Genomic DNA, 26,287 nt, shown 5'->3' with positions numbered 1-26,287 from the left:
CTCTAGAGAGGTCACAAGGTTTTTCTATTTTTAGACCTACTGACCTAGTTTTTGATGGCACGTGACCCAGTTTCGAACTTGACCTAGATATCATCAAGATAAACATTCTGACCAACTTTCATAAAGATCCCATGAAAAATGTGACCTCTAGAGTGGTCACAAGCAAAAGTTTACGGACGGACGGACGGACGCACGGACGGACGCACGGACGGACGATGGACGACGGACACCGCGCGATCACAAAAGCTCAACTTGTCACTTTGTGACAGGTGAGCTAAAAATGCATTTATATAAAAGAGGATCGGTCTTAGAATTGCAAGCATCTATTCTATCAATAAGGAAGGGTATGGTGCACACATTTAATCTCTTTCCACATTATACATCTTCATTACATAATTTTCTCAAATATTAATGCAGTAATGAAATATTCATATATTCTAACACAAATTTAACAGAATCATCATTTTAATTACTGGTTAATGAACCATGTTCTGTTACGATTCTTCAAGGGAATTTAATAATAAAAAAAAGGTAAAATTTTAGAATCGAAATTTTAAAACGCAAATTCGAATTTAAATACGATTTTATTTTATTAAATAAATACATGAAAATTTTTTTTTATAAAAATGTGCTGTGGGTTTCCAAAATTCAAAGGAATATTGACTGATTAAATCTGTAGCATAATAATTTGCCCATATTTTCATGTTTTCTTTCTATCTTTGAATTGCTTTTTAAAGACTCTAGAAAACATCTCTTGGGACATTTTTTCACAAGAACTTAACATCGCAATACCTTGGACAGACTGTAACTACAGTCAAACTAAGGGAGTCAGTGGAGCAGTCCGCGGGTTAGCAGGCTGGACTACAACATCAGCGCTCTGGGTTCAATTCCCGGTTGCGGTTGATATTCCAACTAGTGTTCAGTGCTGGGTGATTTACTTAAACTGGTACTGTTTCCAGCAGTATCAGCCTAAACTGAATGCTGGGGAGATAAATATGACACCTGCCGTGCGCTGGGCTGGAAATAAGTTGTTCCATCCATGTTAAACAAAAACATTTACCTGTTGCTTAAACACCTGTGAACTAATACTTTATGTTTCAAAAGACTGCTAATTCCACTTCCAATTTATATACTGTGAAATCATTTCATTTAGTTTGCACAAAGTTTTGTGGTTTTAGTAAAAAGTCACTCACTGTCACTTCATGGAGACATTAACCCTTACCTTGCTAAATTTATATAACGAACTTGTCCATCTTTCAATTTGGACAGTACCATTAACTGTTAAAAGGGGTGCTAAATACCACAAAGATATTGACTGAATGGCAAACAGTGCAGAACATGATCAGACTGCACGGATGTGCAGGCTTATCATGATCTACACTGGTCACAAAGGCAGAATCGACCGTGTTCAGCATAATAAGGGTTTACTAATAAATTTACATTTTTTTTCAGTTAAAATGAAAGGGAAAAGCTTATTTGTTGGGATTTAATTTCATAGATTAACACAACTATAAGGACTTAATTCCTCATGAATATTAATGACTGCACAATATTTCCAGTTTCAACCTGTTCAAAAAGACAACCTGCACATAACAACCATATGAGCATAATGACCATCTGCACATAACAATCACCTGTACATAACAACCATCTGCACATAACAACAACATGTACATAACGACCATCTGCAAATAACAACAACCTGTACATAACCACCATATGAGCATAATGACAATCTGCACATAACAATCACCTGTACATAACAACCATCTGCACATAACAATCACCTGTACATAACAACCATCTGCATATAACAACAACCTGTACATAACCACCATATGAGCATAATGACAATCTGCACATAACAATCTCCTTTACGTAACAACCATCTGCTCATAACAATCACCTGTACATAACAACCATCTGCACATAACAACAACCTGTACATAACCACCATATGAGCATAATGACAATCTGCACATAACAATAACCTGTACATAACAACCATCTGCATATTACAACAACCTGTACATAACCACCATATGAGCATAATGACAATCTGCACATAACAATCACCTGTACATAACAACCATCTGCACATTACAACAACCTGTACATAACCACCATATGAGCATAATGACAATCTGCACATAACAATCACCTGTACATAACAACCATCTGCACATAACAACAACCTGTACATAACCACCATATGAGCATAATGACAATCTGCACATAACAATCACCTGGACATAACAACCATCTGCACATTACAACAACCTGTACATAACCACCATATGAGCATAATGACAATCTGCACATAACAATCACCTGTACATAACAACCATCTGCACATTACAACAACCTGTACATAACCACCATATGAGCATAATGACAATCTGCACATAACAATCTCCTTTACGTAACAACCATCTGCTCATAACAATCACCTGTACATAACAACCATCTGCACATAACAACAACCTGTACATAACCACCATATGAGCATAATGACAATCTGCACATAACAATCACCTGTACATAACAACCATCTGCACATTACAACAACCTGTACATAACCACCATATGAGCATAATGACAATCTGCACATAACAATCACCTGTACATAACAACCATCTGCACATTACAACAACCTGTACATAACCACAATATGAGCATAATGACAATCTGCACATAACAATCACCTGTACATAACAACCATCTGCACATAACAATGACCTGTACATAACAACCATCTGAGCATAAGGACCACCTGCACATAACAACTATCTGTACCTAATAATGACTAACTGCACATAACAACTACTTTTGGGCTTCCCTTAAGCATGGTCTTTATATAACAGTTTGACTGTATCTGCAAATATGCTTCAAAGATCAATTAAATCAATCACTCATATTCATATGTCTGGCCACAATTCTGTTAATTATCAAAGGTAAGCAAAATCTAAATGCTAGATTTTTTTGATTTTTTTTTTTATTTTTATTTTTAGGGAATTTGGAAAATAAAATGTTTTTAGAGAAGACAATAGAAAATTATCCTCTATAGTGCTTTACATTAAAAAAAATATTTATTATTGCTACCTTTTCTTGTTTGTTTGTTTTTTCATAGTTACAACTCATGGACATTACTTATTCAATTAATCTGGGCTGCATGTTGAAATTTCATTGTAGTGTGGCCTTCATCTTCCCCTCATTATTTCTAAGTCATGAATTATCTACTTGACCCTAGGTCAAGCCATTCTGGCCCCTACAATGTAAATAACCTGCCCTTATTTATTACCAAGGTTATGTCATTTCTGGCACAGCATGAAAATGCATCATTAACACACAAATTTCACAGGTCAGCCTGTCAAAGTTTAACTGAAAGGCTGGGAAAATAAATTTCGTTACCTAGTAACCATTTTATGTACCCTTATCTCTAGCAAATCCTTGAATTTCAAATGCTAATACCTTTCCGTCAATGTTATATTGATTGTTCGAAAACTGACCATTAGATTTTAATTTATTCTCATGGAAGCAGAAAGTAAAATCATGCTTTTTGATTGTATGATGGACACACTGACAGACGGCTGAAATATTCTCGTTATTTCTTTTATGCAAGACTATTTTCAGAAGTTGCGCCTTTTGTGTCCGTCATTAATCGATGACAAAAGCTTTACAAGGCGACATGTCACAAGACTGTTAAGATCTATGCAAAAGTTGTAATTTAAAGCTTTCCATTTGTCAGCTGCAGATCTTAGCTCCGCGTCTGTGACCTAAACTTGACGTCTTTCTATACTAGTAGGCAACGCTAGACCATTGAGCAATAGCAAAAGACACCATAGCAGCATCATCAATACCACAATGCGAGAGGTCACAAATCGGACAAATTTCCACAGAAACGCAACACGCATTGTCTATCATCCTGTTAAGTTAAACATTTTTCTATTCAAATCATGCAGTGACGATAAACAAGTTAAATTTACCCAACTTAAGTCACTGTCATCCACTAACGTACAATTCAATTACTGTATGCGATAAAATGCCCCGCTTGCCAATGCAGCTGCGATTATTATGGTGACAAAAAGCGTCAAAGTTCAGACGAGTTATATAACGCGACCCTTAGTGACCCGAAAAAACTCTGGTCACTTTAGGGATGCACAAAATTTGAATAAACATTTTGTAATTTTTGAAAAGGATAAAACCTAGTATTACAATATAATCTGCAGTGAGAAGAATATAAATTTAGGTGTAGAAAAGCATCTTTTACAGGGCAAAAGGGCAAAGGCCAGACCATCTCCTGTCTATTACAATAAGATGACCACAAAAACACCACAAAACTTGTTGGCAAGCAGGGGTATAAAAGTATCAAAAAGTCATCCTAATCAACCTGACTTAGAGTTAATTTCGCCCCAGTAATTTTGATGACTTGGTGAATAAAATAGACCACTTGAGGTAATTTGTGTTCTTTTCATGATCTAGGTAACAGGTGGGTCATGGTGTATATGTGTGATGTAAGGGGTAGGCCCAGGGGGACAGGGTTAAATTAAGGTCATCCTCTGGTCAAAGGAAACTTTTTTTCACAGATTTTATTCTGTTACTTAGTTACTAAAGGTGTTTATTTTTCTGTTTATCTCTATTAACCTCACAGATATTATTCTGTTACTTAGGAAATGACTATTACAAAAGGTGTCTATTTTTCTGTTTAACTCTATTAGCCTGAATGAACAAACTGAAAAATCTAAAAATTTAAAGATGATAATTAATTATTTCATAGGTAAATCATAAATTAATCATCTTTAAGTATGAGGGTTTGCAATGTGGTAATTAGAAAAGTTCCCATCTATGTTTTTCAGTGAATGACTACAATATATTAGAGTGAAAACTAGTTTTTTCATAGTAAAAATATATTTTTTAATATTTAGAAACTACAACATTGGTAAAATATAGTGAAAATTTTGTATCTGCTATTCACATTGTAAAAAATATTTCAAACTTGTACTAAATCATTATAAATATTCTAGAATGATACTTAAGTTCCAAAAGTGGCATCCTCTCTACCAAAATAAACAATGCAATGAACAGAAGTATTAACCCTTATCATGCTGGACACAACTGATTCTGCCTTTGCGACCACTGTATATCATGATCAGCCTGCACATCTGTGCAGCCTGATCAAGACCTGCACTGTTTGCCATTCAGTCAGTATCTTTTTGGTAAACACCTCTTTTAACAGTTAACGGTACTGTCAAAAATGAAAGATGGACAAGTTCATTAATATAAATTTAACAGGGTAAGGGATTTTTAAATATTAAATCATTCAAACACATCTTTCCACCAAGGTCTGATTGGAGTTGCTGATCTGTATCAGAAAAATTGATTAATGCATTTTTTGTGATTTTGTATGTGTACAATGTACATGTACACCTTTGTGTAATAAATCCATCCGCATACTAAGAATATGCATCTGCTAGACTTGAAAAAAAACCGTACATATATATCTGTACTAGTACGAAAATGCAACCTCTAGAATTCCTTGTTTCTGTGAAGATTATTTCACTGTTGCAGTATGACCACTTTATACTTTGCACGGAATGTCAGAAAAGCAAGATAAATAGCAAAGTCGGTTTGACTTGGTCTATTTAAGTGAGGTAATGGAAAGTGCAATGCCCTAGCACCGGCCCAATCAGAACTCCTAGGGGACCCATTTTTCAAAATTAATAAACTTGTCCAATGGACCATTTTCGTTAAACAAAAAAAGAACTGTTGTTAAATAAATGAAAGTGAAAATTATTAAAGTAAGCCCTGGATTTGTATGTTACACTCGAAAGTGTCACTTTCTTGAGGGCAAATATAAAATACTACTGTAATATTAAAACTCAGCTTCCTTGTAAATGAAACAAACCTCTGGTGCAACATTCAAAATCATAAAATTTTAATGGATTTTATGTTTTATACATTTTAGCTGCTGATTTTTTGTGTTTCATTAACATGTAAACAAAATAAATGTTCAATTTCTATCTAAAACTTTGTCTTCATGTTCAATAATGTAATTATCCCGAAAGAGCATGCATTCTCGTCTTGTGCAACCCCTGCATGCAGCGCATGATCAATAACATGCGATGTACATGCATTTCTTAGCAATACAAGTAGTTTTGAAAGCATTAATTATTCCGAGTTATCTTGAGGGAAGTTTCTGTTATTAGGACCCTTTGTGTAAGCACATAACAGAAAGTGGGGTTCACATTAAGCCTCAAATGGCTTTAGGCATTTAATGAGATTACGAAATAAAAGATGAAGGCGTTGTTTTTTTCAACAATCGTAAAATCTTGTTTGAAATCTTTATACATGTTATATAGCTAAGCTGAACTTGGTAACACGGTGAAACTGAATTCTGTGTTAGCCTTGCTTTAATATTATGAACAGCTTTAGACAGTAAGCAGTGTGTCTATGATAAAGTCCGAGTAAAATGTAATCATTACCCAAGTGAAATAAGTATCTTTCCACAATGTTTCGGACATGTTAAAATTATGAATTATTAATAATTTATATTCATGTGGAACTACTTTTTGCTGATTTGGCAGTTGTCAGTCTGATCTATTCATGAAACTAGAAAATGCTTTTGTAAAAAAGCGCATGTCTCCCCAAATGCAAAGTCCTATAGGCAAGAAGTCAATAGGGGTCAGGAGCGAAAGTCAAAGAGACACTGATGGTTGGCTACAATAGGGATCATCTACTTGGCATGTCCAGTCATCCCGCTAAATTTCAACACTCTTGGCCTAGTGGTTCTCAAGTCACTGTTCAGGCTCCTGTGACCTTGACCTTCGATCAAGTGACCTCAAAATAAATAGGGGTCATCTACTCTGCATGTCCAATCATCCTATTAAGTTTCAACATTGTAGGTCAAGTGGTTCTCAAGTTATTTCCAAAAAATTATTTTACATGAACAGGCCACTGTGACCTTGACCTTTAATTGACTGACTCCAAAATCAATAGGGGTCATCTACTTTGCATGTTCAATCATGCTATAAAGTTTCAACATTCTGGGTCAAGTGGTTCTCAAGTTATTGATTGGAACTGGTTATCAATGTTCAGGCCCCTGTGACCTTGACCTTTAACGGAGTGACCCCAAAAACAATAGGGGTCATTTACTCTGTATGAACAATCATCCTATGAAGTTTCAACATTCTGGGTCGAGAGGTTCTCAAGTTATTGATTGGAAATGGTTTTCCATGTTCAGGCCCCTGTGGCCTTGACCTTTAACAGAGTGACCCCAAAATCGTTAGGGGTCATCTACTCTGCATGACCAATCATCCTATGAAGTTTCCTCATTCTGGGTCAAGTGGTTCTCAAGTTACTGACCAGAAATGGTTTTCAATGTTCAGGCCCCTGTGGCCTTAACCTTTAACAGAGTGACCCCAAAATCGTTAGGGGTCATCTACTCTTCATGACCAATCATCCTATTAAGTTCCAACATTCTGGGTCAAGTGGTTCTTAGGTTACTGACCGGAAATGGTTTTCAATGTTCAGGCCCCTGTGACCTTGACCTTTAATGGAGTGACCCAAAAATCGATAGGGGTCATCTACTCTTCATGACCAATCATCCTATGAAGTTTCAACATTCTGGGTCAAGTGGTTCTCTAGTTATTGATCGGAAATGGCTTTCAATGTTCAGGCCCCTGTGACCTTGACCTTTCATAGAGTGACCCCAAAATCAATTGGGGTCATCTACTCTTCATGAATAATCATCCTATGAAGTTTCAACATTCTGGGTCAAGTGGTTCTCTAGTTATTGATTGGAAATGGTTTTCAATGTTCAGGCCCCTGTGACCTTGACCTTTGACGGAGTGACCCCAAAATCAATAGGGGTCATCTACTCTTCATGACCAATCATCCTATGAAGTTTCAACATTCTGGGTCAAGTGGTTCTCTAGTTATTGATTGGAAATGGTTTTCAATGTTCAGGCCCCTGTGACCTTGACCTTTGATGGAGTGACCCCAAAATCAATAGGGGTCGTCTACTCCAGCAGCCCTACAAGCCTATAAAGTTTGAAGGTTCTAGGTCAAATGGTTCTCCAGTTATTGCTCGGAAATGAAGTGTGACGTACGGACGGACGGACAGGGCAAAAACAATATGTCTCCTGGGGGAGACATAATTAAATCCAAACAAATAAATTAATGTCCTTTTTCATCTAATCTTCAGGACGTAAAAAACACAGAATCATGTTCCCGACTAAAAAGCTGTTTTTGGCCAAAAACTCCAAAATTTAATGACAACGTAATTAAATGATTTCATGGTAACTCAGTTCCATGTTGGACAAGCTGCATGAAGAATGCATTTTCATCTTTTTATTTTCATACTTTTTTTGTTAATAATGACAAAATGCCGTTCAATTTCAGTTTCATTTCATGAAATTGGATATTTTTGTATCTCAGCTATAAAAGATCTGTTTGTGTATTCTGATTCTTTGCAAAATGCACAAGGTTTGCAGATTTTTTATCACTACAGAAAACCATTCCAAACTCACAGTCACTGGCACAGCAACCTTTCTCTTTAAAGGCTCATATAAATGGCTTTGTCTGTAACGATGACTGCCACATTTTTTTTGTGATGAATATAAAATATATCAATTTCCTTTTAAAGTCCTTTTTTCAATCGTTGTTTTCTCTAATATTTGTCAAAATTTTGAATACCGTTTAACATACTAGAAAGTATTTTTGAATACATTGTTTCTGATTACCTCCCTTTAACAGCTCTAACTGGTACAAATTCATATGTAATATTGAAAGTAGTGCTTTTCTAATCATGTAATTATGCGTATTAACATCTATATAGACAGCTAATTCATCTGTTTTAACACAAAATTTAAGTCTTACAGGACTCTTAAGTCATGAAAAACTCGAGAACACACAATATGCCAGTATACAGGTTTTAGATGTCACAAGTTATGCTCTGCTTCTTGTTGTTATTTACCAACTTCAGAAACAAGAGTCATAATCTGACCCTTCATTGGTCATCATGGTATGAAAAGACTCCAGGACAGGATACAGGCAAAATCTTCACTGACAATATCCTCCACTGCCCAATTTAACCATAGCAGACAAAATGCCTCCATTTCTTTTCAATTGTATACAAATTTTCTCTTCATTCTATTCAAAATATTGGTTAAGTTTTATCTTAGAAATTGTAATTTTTAAATTTTACCTCAATCTTTATTTAATTTTAGAGTTTTTAATCAACAAAATTAATAAAAGAAGGGATTTTGTTCAGTCAGACTAAGCAGGGCGCGGGGAAGGGATTTAAAATGTTAATTTAAATTCAAAGCTCTTCTTACACAAATTCAAGTATACACAAATTCAAGGAAATTAATACCATATTCAGTCTCTATTTTCTTCTTTTGTCTTTTAAATCCAAAAACTAATAATTTTACTACTTTAACAAGAGATCACAGGGTGATCTTGGCGCCCACCAATGTGCCATTTTTGAGTGTTCCAAATTTCAAGACTTACTGACTAGCTCAAGGTCAAATTTCATTTCCGTACACAACACTTTGCATGTGGTCCAAATTTGAAAGCTGTAGCTTGAGAAATGTGAAAGTAGGTCACTAGATCAATTTCAAGGACGAAATGTGAAAGTAGGTCACTAGGTCAAAATCAAGGTCAAATTACACTTCAGAACACAAATTTATGCATGTGGTCCAAATTTAAAGCCTGTACCTTCAAAAATGTGGAAGTAGGTCACTAGGTCAATGTCAAGGTCAAAGTTTGTTTCGGTACACAATCCTATGCATGTGGTCTAAATTTGAAGCCTGTAGCTACAGAAATGTGAAAGTAGGTCACTAGGTCAATCTTAAGGTCAAAGTTCATTTCGGTACACAAAACTATGCATGTGGTCCAAATTTGAAGGCTGTAGCTCGAGAAATGTGAAAGTAGGTCACTAGGTCAAAATCAAGGTCAAATTTTATTTCGGAACACAGAACTATGCATGTGTTCCAAATTTGAAGCCTGTACCTTCAAAAATGTGAAAGTAGGTCACTAGGTCAATCTTAAGGTCAAAGTTCATTTCGGTACACAAAACTATGCATGTGGTCCAAATTTGAAGGCTGTAGCTCGAGAAATGTGAAAGTAGGTCACTAGGTCAAAATCAAGGTCAAATTTTATTTCGGAACACAGAACTATGCATGTGTTCCAAATTTGAAGCCTGTACCTTCAAAAATGTGAAAGTAGGTCACTAGGTCAAAGTCAAGGACAAAGTTTTTTTCAGTGCACAAAACTATGCAAGTGGTCCAAATTTGAAGGCTGTAGCTACAGAAATGTGAAAGTAGGTCACTAGGTCAAAATCAAGGTCAACTCATGTCAAGGTTCATCTTGCCACGCAAAACCATACATGTGGTCCAAATTTGAATGTTGTAGGTTATTGACAAGAAGATTTTAAAATCTTTTCCCTATATAAGTCTATATGAACCATGTGACCCCCCAGGGCGGGGCCATATTTGACCCTAGGGGGATAATTTGAACAAACTTGGTAGAGAACCACTAGATGATGCTACATTACAAATGCCAAAGCCCTAGGTTTTGTGGTTTGGACAAGAAGATTTTCAACGTTTTTCCTATGTAAGTCTATGTAAACCATGTGACCCCCGGGGCGGAGCCATATTTGACCCTAGGGGGATAATTTGAACAATCTTAGTAGAAGACCACTAGATGATGTCATATACAAAATATCAAAGCCCTAGGCCCTGTGGTTTTGAACAAGAGGTTTTTCAAAGTTTTTCCCTATATAAGTCTATATAAACCATGTGACCCCCGGGGCGGGGCCATATTAGACCCCAAGGAAATATTTTGAATCATCTTGGTAGAGGACGACTAGATGATGCTTCATACCAAATATCAAAGCCCTAGGCTCTGTGGTTTTGGACAAGAAGATTTTCAAAGTTTTTCCCTATATAAATCTATGTAAATTATAGAAATAAACAAAGGGCCATAACTTACTAAAAAATTGTTGAACCAGTCTGATTTTCAGGGGGACACAACTAGGGTACCAATACATCATTCTGACAAAGTTTGGTCAAAATCCCCCAGGTAGTTTCTGAGGAGATGCGATAACGAGAAATTGTTAACGGACGGAAGGACGGACGGACGGACGGACGGACGGAAGGACGATTGACCACGGACGCAGAGTGATTTGAATAGCCCACCATCTGATGATGGTGGGCTAAAAACTGCATACTTTACTACTCCAAAAATTGTGTATTTTGTTACTATAGAAACCAAGTCTTTACTACAAGTATTTTACTACTTTGGTCAAGAACTGAGTACTTTACTACCCTAAAACTATTTATTACTACAAAATCTGAGTATTTTATTACTCTTAACCAGAAAACTGAGTATTTTACTTTTCCAGTATTTCACTTCTCTCATAAGATGTCCTTGAAAATATATTACCAAAAATCTCCATTGAATTTCTTTTTTATATTAGCATTAGTACCCCTTAATGCATTAAAAGAAGTTACTGACTAGCAGTGTTCCTGGATTCTGTACCAGTATTAACCTGTTCTCCGCATGTAAATGCCAAATTCACCACATATATAAGAGGTGGAAAATGAAACAACTCAGACATAATTTCTTTTTATCAAAAAGTCACAGAGAATAAATGCCTTGCTTAGGGATCAAACTCACAACCCTATGATCCATAGATCTGCACTCTCTCTACTGAGAAAAGCAGACATATTTAATTTTACTGTAAGTTGCCTAGCAACATTAGTAATTTAGTACAGTGTAAATTAATTACACAAAATTATAACCCTATATTATAATTATATCCTACCCATCTTAGTTTTTGTGTCTTTTTTACAGAAAAAAACATGCATGTACAATACGTGTAATTATCTATATAATTAGTGTATATGATACATTTTTTGTTTGATAATTATTTTATACATTTATAAATATCCTTAGTCACACTCATCTTGCCAGATTAATTATATGTGTATGTCTTTTTCTTATAATTTACATATTTTCAACTCATTTCAATATTATGTATTGTAAATTACAAAAAAAAAAAGAATTTCTCTAAGGTTTATGCAAATTTACAATGTCAGGATTATAATAAACACACAATATTAAAACTGCCGGACAACACGTTTAAGACTGCCGGGTTTCTAAAACAAATTAATAAAAAAAACACCACCTATAGGCACCAAATTTCAGAAGGTCTAAAAGATCAGACCCGTCAAGTGAATATAAATGTTGGTAAAATTAACAAAAAAAACGGAGGGCAGAAAAAAAAATGTATAAGGATGCCCGCATACGATATCAAGTATTTTGGCTCCGAGAAAGGAATAAATGTGCACTAAAATGCGTTTTTGCTGTTTTTCAATTAATGAATAAAACAATAATGAATACATTTTTTCTTCCGCATGATGCAGAAGCTCTGCTTTGGGGCTATAAATTTAAATTTCAAATTTGGTTAAAAGTTAAGAATTTATGGGGCATCTTTGGCTCAGTGTCTCATTATGCGCGGTACCATTATTGATTGGAATGCCAACTTGGTCGTAATTGTGTGCATTCTTTCTGCAGATGCAGGGCAAAAGATAGGAAAGTACAGCCGATGCTATCCGCAAGTAAACTATTTTTAAAAGCGGTTATAACAAGGGTAAAATAAATATTGTATTTATCCATTTTTATGTTTCTTTATCACTTTCCAAATATTCTGATAGTGCTTTATTAAAAAATAAAATATGACAAGAGGACTACATGGGCCTAAATTTCATCACCTGAGAACGACCTTGAGCTTCTGACCTAGCTTCTGACCAAGTTTCATGAAGTTCCATTAATAAGCAGTTCACTGAAAACTATTTGCAACTAAACTGCCCAAAAATACATAATCACTTAATAAACTCTGACAGCGGTCAAACCAAGGGTGCTATAAATCAATTCTTTTTTATATGTCAAGGTCATGAGAAGAAGTTGTCAAAAGATATCTATCTCTATTTCAGCTCTCCCAGCTACTACCTATATAAAGTTGTTTCAAAGTTTTTTTCCATTGTTAGCTGTTGTTGCCCCCTGATATGAGGAACAATCAGAACAAAACAGAAAAATATCTATGCAAGGATGCTATATCCTTAGTAATGGTACAAGTTTGGTGAAATTATACTTCTAGAGGTGCAATAGAAGTAGCTGTTTCTATTTTTAGCTCTAACATCGATGAAAAAAAAGTCAAGTAAAACCACTTAAACAAATCTGAGAGAGATATATACAAGGATACTACAGACCAAGTTTGGTGTAAATCTATCAAGTAGTTCATAAGAAGAAGGTGTTGTTTTTCTATTTTTAGCTTTTGTGGAAAGCAACAAGTGGGACCATTTGAACAAACTTGACAGAAGACCATATAAGTATGCTATAGACCATTTAAGTTTAAATGAAGATCCACCACGAGGCTCATGTCACAAAGTCATTTAGATATTTTTCTACTTTTAAGTTCTGATGATCCCTTAAACCAGCATGTTGTCGTTAAAAGTGGACATTAACCCTTACCCTGCTAAATTTCTAAAATGGACTGGTCCGTCATTTAATTTAGGCAATACCATTAACTGTTAAAAGGGGTACTACCAAAAATATACTGACTGAATGGCGAACAGTGCAGACCATAATCAGACTGCATGGATGTGCAGGCTGATCTTGGTCTGCACTGGTCGCAAAGGCAGAATCACTTGCCGCCAGCAGACTAAAGGTTAAAAGCCTTAACTCAATTTACGCATTGTCTTGTGAAACTCACCCCTGTTCTCTCTTCATACAAGGTATACTTTTTTCAGTGAAGTCTCCTAAGATTCTATTCAAACTTTTGTACCAAGTTTTAAAATCTTTAAAAAAATAGCATATACCATTCTGACAGCCAAATATAATAATGCATAACATACAAAACTGTATTAACCCTTACCCTGCTAAATTTTTATAATGGACCGGTCCATCATTCAATTTGGGCAATACCATTTATTATTTGAAGGGGTGTTCACTGAAAATTTACTGACTGAATAGCGAACAGTGCAGACCATGATTAGCCTGCACGGATGTGCAGGCTGATCTTGGTCTGCACTGGTCGCAAAGGCTGAATCACTTGCCACCAGCAGGCTAAAGGTTAATTCTATCTCCGTTTCAAACAAAATCCAGAACGTAAGTTCAACTTTTCAAACACAAAAAATTTAAGTTCTGCAAAATGTTTCTTTAGTATAGCAATTCTCTTCCGAGAAAGGGAAAGAAATAATTCAAGTGAAGATCAATCTTAAACCCCCTTTTTTTACATCTTTCTCAAAATTCTGAAATTCTGCAATCTTATCTTTTCCGCAATTATTGAAAAAGAGATTACTTAAAGTAACTATGATTTAAAAACAGCGATCATGAAAATAATTAAATTGATCAAACACAGATATTTAAGATATTTCAAGAGCAACATTTTAACACAGCTATAATTTTTTTTTAAACGTCTTAATTGCGCATGTGTTCAATCTGGGGAGAAAGAATAAGTGAAGATCTGTAGTGAGGCAGCAGGAAGGAAAGTTAAAATGAGTGGGAGTTGACAAGAGAGCATGGTCACCTGAGGACTTCTCTTAGGTAGGGAGTCAAATTTGTTCGACTAAGAGCATGTGAGATTTCAGTTAGGTAGGGAGTCAATTTTGTTTGATTTAGCCAATGTGGGGCTTTAGTTAGGAAAGGAGTCAACTTTGTTTGACTTAAAGCACATGGGACATAAGTTAGACAGGGAGTCAATTTTATCAGACTTAAGAGCATGTGAGACTTAAGTTAGGCAGGGAGTCAATTTTGTTTGATTTAGCTGATGTGGGACTTTAGTTAGGCAGTGTGTCAACTCTGACTTTAAACCATATGGGACATCAGTTAGGCAAGGAGTCAATTTTGTTTGATTTAGCTGATGTGGGACTTTAGTTAGGCAGTGTGTCAACTCTGTTTGACTTTAAACCATATGGGACATCAGTTAGGCAAGGAGTCAATTTTGTTTGACAAAAAGCATGTGGGACTTTTTTTAGACAGTGAATCAATTTTGTTTGACTTAAGAGCATGTGGGACTTTAAAGCAGGGAGTCAATTTTGATAGACATAGAGCATGTGGGCCTTTAGTTAGTAAGGAAGTCAATTTTGTTTGACTTAAGAGCATGTGGGACTTTAGTTTGACTTAAGAGCAAGTGGGACTTTAGTTAGGCAGGGAGTCAATTTTCAGTTAGGCAGAGAGTCAATTTTGTTTGACATTATAGAGCATGTGGGACTTTATTTAGACAGGGAGTCAATTTTGTTTGGGACTTAAGTTAGGGAGGGAATCAATTCTGTTTTTGACTTAAGAGCACATGGGACTTCAGTTAGGCATTTAGTCAAGTTTGTTTGACTTAGAGCCAGTGGGACTTCAGTTAGGCAGGGAATCAATTTTGTTTGAAAGACTGGTGAGAAAAATAATATTTCTTAAAGGGTTTAGATAACCATTAAACAAAATGAAACTGTTCATAAATAAATTTCTGGTAAAGTAACAGAAGCAGCAAAAATATATGTATTAACATGTCTGGTTTTCAAACTTTAACTTATCATGACTGAAATAACACAGTCTTCTTCAAATCTTAAAGGCAATGGCTTCCAGAACATTCCACAACTAAAGCAGAGATTTTTTTAGATGTCTGGAAATTAATGATATATTTCTTCAGAATGCTTTGAAACATAATCACTGACAGACTATATGTTATGGAAACACATGAGCATTAGTTGTTTTAACTATTTTTTATGATGAAAATTGAAAAGCGTTTGTAACGCTTTACTTGAGGTAAACTGTATCGATTATAAAAATCAATATTTAACACATATTGAACACTAAATCCTCCATAGCGTTATTGGTAATGACAGCGGAAAACTCCTTTATTGCTGTGGCGGTCCAGGTTCGATTCCCGACGCTGTCATCTTTTTTTCTTGATTTCGCATTTTTAAAATAGTTTAGAAACAAAAACTCATATTCTAAACTTCAATTTGAAAGAGAGATCATTTTTTATCCAAAATCTAGAGGTCAGTGCCATTAACATGGAGTCCAGTAACATTCTACATCAGCCTTGAAGTTAAAGAGTTTAAAACCTATACCATCATGCTTCGATGTTTTGCTAACATTTAACTGTTGTACACTCAATTTCAAAACATCTGAACTTCGTCATTACTTCCAGTTGAATCAAGTGCTAGTAGATTGCAGAACAGTTTTTAGGAAATTCAAACCTGAATTTTAGTGTGAAAATGTAATTTTTTATTGTTTTGTTTTCCTAATAACTGTTAACATCCATTTAGACAATCATACACACACTTATATAATAGCCCTATAACATAGATCAAAACTATAAAAGGCAACAGAAAAATATATAAAGATGCTATAAAATGCTTTTTTACATGTTACAACATTGAAGAACTTCCTCAAAGTAAAATCCTAGAGGAATACCCTAAATATAGGATTATTGTGGAGTTTTTCCAGCTGATTAATTATGTTTTTATGTTCTCTGATACATTGTTTCGTGCATTATTTTTTTTTAAATTATAAAATTCACTGAAGGCTGAGAATTCTTAAGCAAATGTGTAGAACCATGGGCTTTCCACAAGTCAGACTGATGGCTTACAGAAGGACACAAGCCGGGCTTGAACCTGCCAAGGTGGGTGGCAAGTTTAAGGATAAAGACCTTAACTGCCTGACGACGGTCAAAGAGGCCTTTAATGACCTTTTGGATACCAAAACTATAATCAATACCTTTCAGCAAAAATCAAAGCAAAAAGTCACTTTGATAAAGTTCTGTCAGATTCCAGTTTCACAAGCTTCTAAACACTCGCAACAATGTATCTGGTCTATATCAGTATACAGCAATGGTCTGCTTCTTTAATGCACAGCTTCTTCTGAAAAAATAAAAACATTTCTGTGTCATATTTGGATGTAAGCATTTATATGCAACTGATACCCTTGTCAAACTAGAAGACAAATAATCTGCTTCTTTAAGGTAGTTCTGCATGTTTGGGTCAAATATTTTCTACAATGTAGACTTTGGTTAAACTCTGATTTTTCAAAACTTCAAAATATACATAGAAAATTCAGCAAATAAAAAGGATAGGGTTGTGTGCTTGATTTTTTGCTAGACTGATTTGAAAAATTTGGACGTCATAATGGGAGTCTATAGGAAAATCACAACTTTCAAATCATTTTTCAACAATGTAGATTTTCATAAAACTTCTCACATTTGTAAATAAACATATGGCCTATAATGCGGTGAAATTAAATTTATAGGTCTGTGTGCTTATTTTTGAGATATCTGACCATGATTAAAGTGAACCAAATATTTCACACTAATTTTAAGACATTATTTTGAATTATTTAACATGTCATATGTTTTAATATCATATTTCGACTTCACTGCCATTTTAATGTATTTGCTCGAAGGTTGTCATTAATTCATAAAATGGTTTTCATTTCCGTATGCCGAATCCAGGCCTTACTCTACTTCCGGTTTATCAAATGTGCAGTACTACCTTAAAGGGACTCACCCACACATTTTTTGGCAAAAAAAAAAAAAAATTCTTTCAAAAATCCATAAAAACAAGTACTATGAAAATAACTAGTGGTACAAACATATTGACATAAGATATTCTAATTCTAATAAATAACCAAATATTGTGCAGAAGGTAATGCTTCTGATAGAATGCACAAAATTTATATTCTTCTTGCATTTTTACCAATATCTAACTTTAATTTTCACCATCTTTATCATTCTTGTGTCATATACACATTCTACGCCAAACTTGGTGGAAATGAACATGTTGAAAAATTCCATCCAAACTGCAGGCAAGTAGCCTTAAGTATGATCTTAACGTAAGAAAGAAAATCGGTTAAAGCAATCAAATCAATGCACAAAGGCAAACTCTTATCCAAAGCCATACAAATGACTCAATCAGTTTTCACCAAAACTATCCTATCCGACATCGAAGCTCTAAAGTTGCTGTCCAAAACACATCCAATGTTTTAACCTTTAACCTGCTGGTGGCAAGTGATTTTGCCTTTGCAACCAGTGCAAACCAAGATTATAGCCTGCATACCCTTATAGGCCGATCATGGTCTGCACTGTTCGCTATTCAATCAGTAAATTTTCATTGAACACCCCTTTGAATAACAAATGGTACTGCCCAAATTGAATGATGGACCATTCCATTTTAGAAACTTAGCAGGGTAAGGTATTAAAACTCGAGACTGAAGACCAGTCTTGGGATAGATTTTAGCTTACCATTGGTCAATTTGGTGAATTTGTAACTAGAATTCTCTCTTTGATAAGGGACCTTAGGGAGACAGCGGGTGCTCTCACCTCGATTCTTACCATGAACCACCTGAATCGGGAGTCTGACACTTAACCCCTTAATCACCCTTAAACTGTAGTCACATTCCCTTACATTTACTACTGAAGAAGCCATTGGGCTTATCAGATTAGAAAACACTCAAATTATTGCCATTCTGAAATTTGTTGCGCAATCAAATTGTTTCAATTATTTCCATCATTATGAAAATCTAAAATAAAAAAATATAATCAGAGTTTCTTCCATCTTACATCCAACTTCAGTCAGACTATTTTCAGATATTGATTTTTCGCTAAATACTTTCCTAATTTATATATATATATTTTTTTTTTCAAATTACTGGCCATGTAGGCACTGTAATTTCCTGTTCTAAATGTCATATGAAATTTTATTTTATCCATTGTCATTAAAACCTATACTATGACAATAATTTATTGAAGAACAAAGGCATCTAAATACAGCTTACTCATCATCAGTAAAAGGTCTTCTTTCTTCACGTTTGAGGCCAAATTTCAAAATTTTTGAAAATCTCTTCTTCCTCTTAGAACTCTAAGAAATGAAATTATTATACAAACCAGCTGTGATGAAATTTCAGAATGTCTTTAAGATTATGATTAATTGCGGACAGCTATCCTAGCCAGTCTTAAATTCTCCATTCTGTACGATACAAGTAACTTCCAACTTTTCCACATAAATAAGAGATTGAAAATGAAATAATTTCAGACACAATGTCTTTTATCAAAGTGTCAAGGTAGACATATGGCATGTCAATGTATCAAACTCACGTCTACATGATAGGTCTGCAATAAGCAGGCGGTTTGGTGCTTGACAATAATATCTGATACATTTACAAACATTGATGTGAATGCAAATGAATCGGTCATAATTTTAACATGTCCGAAACATTGCGGAATAATACTAATTTCACTTGGGTAATGGATACATTTTACTCGGACTTTATCATAGACTCCTTGCTTAAATTCTAAAACTTTAAACTAAAATCAAAGTAATAAATTCATATAATATTTCAATAAAACTTCAAAGTTTTGTAGTTTGTAGCATCATCTGGGGGCATATGCAGTCAAAATTCTAATTTGATTTCTGGAACAGTGTGAATCTGATATTTATTTTTAAAGTCACTATATACTCATTGTAAAAATACTTTGTTTTACCCAAGTGGAAAATGGCAGGTTCTTGAAAATGCAGCTCTCTGATTGGTCAGTTAAAATTTCTGATGTCATGATTAAGTTATGAATTAATATTACAGAGTTCAATGGGTAAAATGGATAGATAGGTTACTTATAAATCATAACAGATATCCAATGCCGATTGTAGATAATCCTCACCAAACGTATTTCACTTCACTAATGTAAATTGTGTGTATGGAGCTTCATTCATAATTAGAAGTCATGCAAAAACAGTTGTTTGATAAAAGAAACTTTTTGGGTGCAATTTATTACAAAGATCATAATTATTAATACAACATATAAACCAAAATATAGGACAATTTCCAGCAGAATTGCGGTAACGTTATTCTGAGAACATTAAGTCAATTGATACCAATAAATCAGAACGTTATACACAAGTAATCACAAACTTTCTAATTGATTAAAATATCTATATACATCAGAGGGATATATATCATTTTCAAAACCTAATTAGAAAAAACGCACTAGTTGGCCTTTTGTGAAATATACTCTCGTATTAAATGAGAAACATATGAAAATTTCTATTAACCCTTAACGTACTAAATTTCTATAATGAACTTGTCCATCTTCCAATTTGGACAGTACCATTAACTGTTAAAAAGGGTGCTTACCAAAAAGATACTGGCTGAACAGCGAATAGTGCAGATCTTGATCAGACTGCATATTATCTACACAGGTCGCAAAGGCAGAACCAATCGTGTCCAGCACAGTAAAGGGTTAAATGTAAGAAAAAAAGATGGAATATCTCATTTTATCTATATTGCAAAATTATAAGAGTTTACATAATTACTAACTGATAAATATTTCACAATATTCTGTCTAGAGACAATAGAAACCAGAAGATTTTTTATCTTTTCCCTGTTTTTGATAAAGAACCTTCACACTAAAGCTACTTTTTGGTATAAAACATTTAAAAAAGAAAGGCCATTCCTATTCAAAATAGTGTGAACGGCCATTACCCCAAACTAGTATCTATGGAAATCAGGTCTTACATCAGAGAAGGTGTTACTGCGGCCACTCAACCCATATGTAACTTGTCCGGACACCAGCTATGTCATGACAACTTCTTTTTTTTTTAGCAACAATACAATTTTTTTTCTAAGTAAACTGATTCAAATGCCACTGAATAAATAAATTTAGCTTATATAAATATCTGAGTTTCTGAAGTGTGATAACTGGGTCTAAGTATTTTCATTCTCTTTAAGCGAGAATTAACATACTTTATAAATAAGTGAACTTAGTCTAAATTATACAACTTGAAAACATGATGCAATAGGAGAGATCGCCGTGACGTCACGCGTTAACATCTGTTTATCTGGTGGTTGGCAAAACAAATGATTTTAACACCGTTTGCGTATTGAATCAGAATTTTTAATTTTTAATAACTTTTTTGCTCATTTATGGATTTTCAAAATTCAAAAAGATTTGAAATACTAACAATCTTCATATTTTTGTATCCAAATATCTTTTTTCAATGAATAACCGTTTTAAATGACATATAATTTTAAAAGCGGCGTAGTGATTTTCACAACCTTTAGAAAAACAGTGTAAGTTAAGCGTTCATAATTAATCCATTTTATTTCGAAATAACAATTAAAAGTAATCAATAAATTGCTTGTTTTATAACCTTTCCATTGATCAAAAAATTATTTATGTAATTTGTGTTTTAAGAAAGTTTAGACCATTAGAAAAACATCACTGTTTACAAAAAACATGGACGGTCGGCTTCTGCCCACCCGATCATTGTCTTATCAGTTCTAAAAATAGAATTTGTATACAAACACGATCTCTCCTATTGTTGCCACTTACTGTCATTTATAAGAATTTTCCAAAAGTTAGATTTTTAAAGATCAAGAAAGAATCCAAAATGTCCTGTACGTGTATATCATAGACAAATAAAAATAAAATCTCTCTAGTGTTCAAAAGATTTTTTTTCACCTTACATGTAAAAGAAACAACCTTTCTTTTTATTTCATATTTTCTTAAAATTGTTTTAACCAAACAGATTTTTGAATGTGAAATTTCCACATACATTTCACGTACTTAATAATTAATAAAACAACAACAACATATAATTCATGAACTTTGTTACCATATTCAACATGTTGTTTTTAACTTGATCTTCAATGCTCCATTCAAAAACTGCTCTAAAACAAGCGCAATCCTTTAGTTGTAGGTGTACAAGTGAATCCACAAAAGCCGTCAGAGATACATTTTTTATTTTTGTTTCAACTGTTCAACAGTTTGAGGTACAAGTTCAAATCTCAAAACACCATTCCCCACCCCATCCTTCCATTATAATCCCATTCTGGGGACTGCCTCTTACGTCGAATCCATACTTAAATTTTTTATATCCTTCCTACACGCTTGTCAATTTCTTTAAAATAAAAATATGTTATGACATTGACTTAAAGACCTTATAATGTCATTGTCTTACTTAAAAAGAAAAGTGAATAAAATATTTACAAGAAATTCTCGAAACAGCCTATCAATAGCTAATTTCTAAAACGGCAATAATGCGGAAGCGATCTATTTTTAAACACGTTTTATCAGTTTTACTACAGGATGTCCCAATTCTATACGTTCAAACCTAAAACAATACTGTTATTGAAGAATACTCGGGAAATTGGTTAAATTTGAAACACAGCGAAAGTGCTTACGTTATAGCTTATCCAATTTATTCTCTCGGTAAGGATTTTCAAATATAGCAGTTTCTAACTCATAGTATGTCTTCTGGGAGGTAAGTAGTAAGAGAGAGAAAAATCGGTTAACAAAACAATGAATATCTCCATTTAATTAATAAACAGACATCATTCAAGTTTACGATATGACATGTGAGGAAAAAGCTGATATCCAAGACAGTGATTTATGTTCTAAAAAACTAATGTATACATGAATGTCATATATAACACAAACATCATACATATTTTTCATGAAAATCGTCCCGATTTCATTGGCAAAAAAATCAGTTGGTGCCAACAGTCCCATATTGGACACAATATTGTTTTGTGGGTCGGCTTTAGCAAGTCTTTCATAAGCTCTTCTAAACAGAGTAACAAGATTCAATTTCTGAAGGGTTTCCAAGTTTAGATGGTTAACAATTAGGTCCATATTTTGAAGAAAAATTCAAACGACAAGTCATAGAAAGAAAGAGTTGTTTTACTTGAAAATTGAACAGCATAATAAAACATGCATTTAACTCTACAAAACAATACACACTGAATTTTGGAAAAGGACTGCACAAAAGGGCCATACTTCCGGACACACAGTTCCAGGAATTAAGGTTTAAAGATGATCGAAGTTGTCAATTTTTTTTTGTAACCAGAAAAACCTGCATGATTTCCAGAATGCATGAGTAGGTTGTGTTGTTGCACACTAACTTGTAGTCAATCATGATATATAATGACAAGTGTATGCTAAATATTGTCTTATAAACTGAGTAACATAGCTCATTTTGCTACACATGCATGTAAATAGTTTCAAACAGTTAAGTTAAATTTTACAAGTGTTTTATGAACATAATATCAAAATTTCGTTCGGAATTTTGACATTTTGAACATAAGGTTAAATTATCAGATGGAAAAAAGAGCTATTTAAATGGGATATTGAATATTATGTAAAATAAAATAGGATGACCTTTTTTTTTAGCAAGGTATTCATGCTGAAAGTACAAAATCTCAACCATTTTCCTGACAAGGAAAATTCTGGTTGGATGATATATGATATAACATGCATCAGATTAAGGCGAGTTCTTAGAATGAAACTATATATCTTCCACTACCGCACAATAAGTTTCAACTGTCCCATACACAACTAACAAAATATCGCTGAGTAACGTGTATTATGTAAGCAGGTATCACTATTATAACTACGGAAGATTTTTGTATTGTGTAACCTTAAATACATTTTCAGTAATGTATGACCGTGATGGTATTACCAACTTGTATAAGAGGTTGTAGTAGTATTGTGAAACCTTATCCTATACATGTTTTAGTGGTCAGCAGCCTGGGAGGTATCACCAACATTTACTTAAAATTTTAGTATTGTGTAGCCATATACTAAACCTCTACTTGAAATTTTAGTATTGTGTAACCTTATCCTATACAAGCTTCTAGTAATGCTTGACCTTGCATATATTACAACCTTCTATGAGAGAATTTACTACTGTATAACCTTAGCCTGTACATGCTTTTAGTGGTGTATGACCTTGAACTTATGATGTTTATTTCCAGAGAATAATGCATTTAGACAACTACTCCATCTATTTCTGTTGATTTTTTTTGTACATATTGTATCCAATCATGAGAATACACCTTGTTTTTGAAATTAATTAAAACATGATTAATATTAATTGCTAGAGCTAACAACAATACCAAACGATACAATATAATAATTAGGGATGGGAACGAATATTCGAATATTCGAATATTCGGAAATCGGTCGAATATTCGAATATGAAAATCAAATTCGAATATTCGTAAATTTTTGTATTTTTTTTTTCAAAATAAGTATCATTGATTTTGGGCAATATGAGCATGCTAATTCTACAGAATAAAACCATGTCATGTTTGTTTATCGAGTATCAAAAGGTGTCCAATTAACAAGAAAATAGCAATGCATAATTGGCAGGGGCAATCGTTACGGATTAACAGTTTGCAACAGGCGTCAATGTGTCAGATGAATGTCAAAAGATGTCCAATTAACAAGAAAACTGCAATGCATAATTACCTGGGGTCATCGCTAAGGATTAACAGTTTGTATTAGGCGTAAATGCGATATCTTTTTATCTTTTGTTCATTTTTATTGGCGCCTGTTTTATGTAATTGTAGATTTTTTTTTTCGAAAACAATACCAAACTTGTAGATATTGCCGATCTTTTCACAATATTTTGTACGACGTTTCAAACCATCCGCAGAATCGGTTTTCATTCGCAATCGGCCGTACTCGAATTAAATTTTGAAGTACTTTATAAGAAGATCAAGAAATAACATATGATTGATGCATACGTTCATGCTGAAGGAGGTTTATGTCTGCCTTACTTGCTTTTTACACGCCGATTGAAAATTTTCAAAATGGCGGCGGTAATACAACAGCGCGTCACGTGTTTAAATGGGACGACCTGCTATTTTTAGATAAAATTGCGACGGTCTAAATTATAATCGTTTTGATTTTTTGTATCATTTTGAAGCTAAAACACTGAATTAGTTAAATATATTCATGGTTATACTGACAGAATCGTGAAATAAAACGCTAGGATCGGCGGGGTTAGCTAGGTAGGATCGGGTTACCTGAAACAAATATTTTTGGCCTTATTACTTACGATGATCCGCTTTAAACAAATGAATACGTTGTGTATATGCCAATCACTTAATAAGAATTTAAAGTTTCCATTAAAACAAACCGAATATTCGAATATATTCGAATATGGCAAACCGAATATTCGAATATTGATTTCAGTATTCGTTCCCATCCCTAATAATAATTATATTAAATATTTATGAATACTGAATAAATAAGGGAAAAAGAGAATAATATACCTACTATAAAATTCATAATTACTGATACATTTATCAAACAAGAAAAATAACATAAAAATAAACTGTAAACAACCTGCCATAGGTTAAACTGCTTTTGGTAAGGCAGCACCGAATGCTTTCATAAGATACCATTATGCTTCAATCTATAGAATAATTTGTCAAAACTTTGTTGTGGTTTCAGTAAGACATTGTTATGCTTAAATAAATTGTACAATTTGTCAAAACTATGTTGTGGTTTCAGTAAGACATTGTTATGCTTCAATCTATAGTACAATTTGTCAAAACTATGTAGTGGTTTCAGTAAGACATTGTTATGCTTCAGTCTATAGTACAATTTGTCAAAACTATGTTGTGGTTTCAGTAAGACATTGTTATGCTTCAATCTATAGTACAATGGTCAAAACTATGTTGTGGTTTCAGTAAGACATTGTTATGCTTCAATCTATAGTACAATTTGTAAAAACTATGTTGTGGTTTCAGTAAGACATTGTTATGCTTCAGTCTATAGTACAATTTGTCTATAGTACAATTTGTCAAAACTATGTTGTGGTTTCAGGATGACGCTGTTATGCTTCAGTCTATAGTACAATTTGTCAAAACTATGTTGTGGTTTCAGGATGACGCTGTTATGCTTCAGTCTATAGTACAATTTGTCAAAACTATGTTGTGGTTTCAGTAAGACGTTGTTATGCTTCAGTCTATAGAACAATTTGTCAAAACTATGTTGTGGTTTCAGTAAGACGCTGTTATGCTTCAATCTATAGTACAATTTGTCAAAACTATGTTGTGGTTTCAGTAAGACATTGTTATGCTTCAGTCTATAGCACAATTTGTCAAAACTATGTTGTGGTTTCAGTAAGACATTGTTATGCTTCATCTATAGCACAATTTGTCAAAACTATGTTGTGGTTTCAGTAAGACATTGTTATGCTTCATCTATAGCACAATTTGTCAAAACTATGTTGTGGTTTCAGTAAGACATTGTTATGCTTCAATCTATAGCACAATTTGTCAAAACTATGTTGTGGTTTCAGTAAGACATTGTTATGCTTCAATCTATAGCACAATTTGTCAAAACTATGTTGTGGTTTCAGTAAGACATTGTTATGCTTCAATCTATAGCACAATTTGTCAAAACTATTTTGTGGTTTCAGTAAGACATTGTTATGCTTCAGTCTAT

At 33.9% G+C, this 26,287-nt stretch overlaps 1 protein-coding gene across 5 annotated transcripts in view; it reads right to left on the bottom strand.

The window, feature by feature from the left end:
- Window positions 1-26,287, bottom strand: part of LOC123537364 (uncharacterized) — a 109,504-nt gene that overhangs the window by 51,097 nt on the left and 32,120 nt on the right. For all 5 annotated transcript variants that reach the window (XM_053529062.1, XM_045321059.2, XM_045321057.2 and 2 more), the window contains one exon: window positions 16,777-16,919. The gene's annotated coding sequence lies outside the window, so the exon portion shown is untranslated. The remainder of the gene's footprint in view (window positions 1-16,776; window positions 16,920-26,287) is intronic.

This window comes from Mercenaria mercenaria, chromosome 17 (genome assembly GCF_021730395.1).
Source record: "Mercenaria mercenaria strain notata chromosome 17, MADL_Memer_1, whole genome shotgun sequence".
Lineage (NCBI taxonomy): Eukaryota > Metazoa > Mollusca > Bivalvia > Venerida > Veneridae > Mercenaria > Mercenaria mercenaria.
The sequence above is the reverse complement of the archived record's forward strand: the minus strand, read 5'-3'. Positions and strand labels throughout refer to the sequence as shown.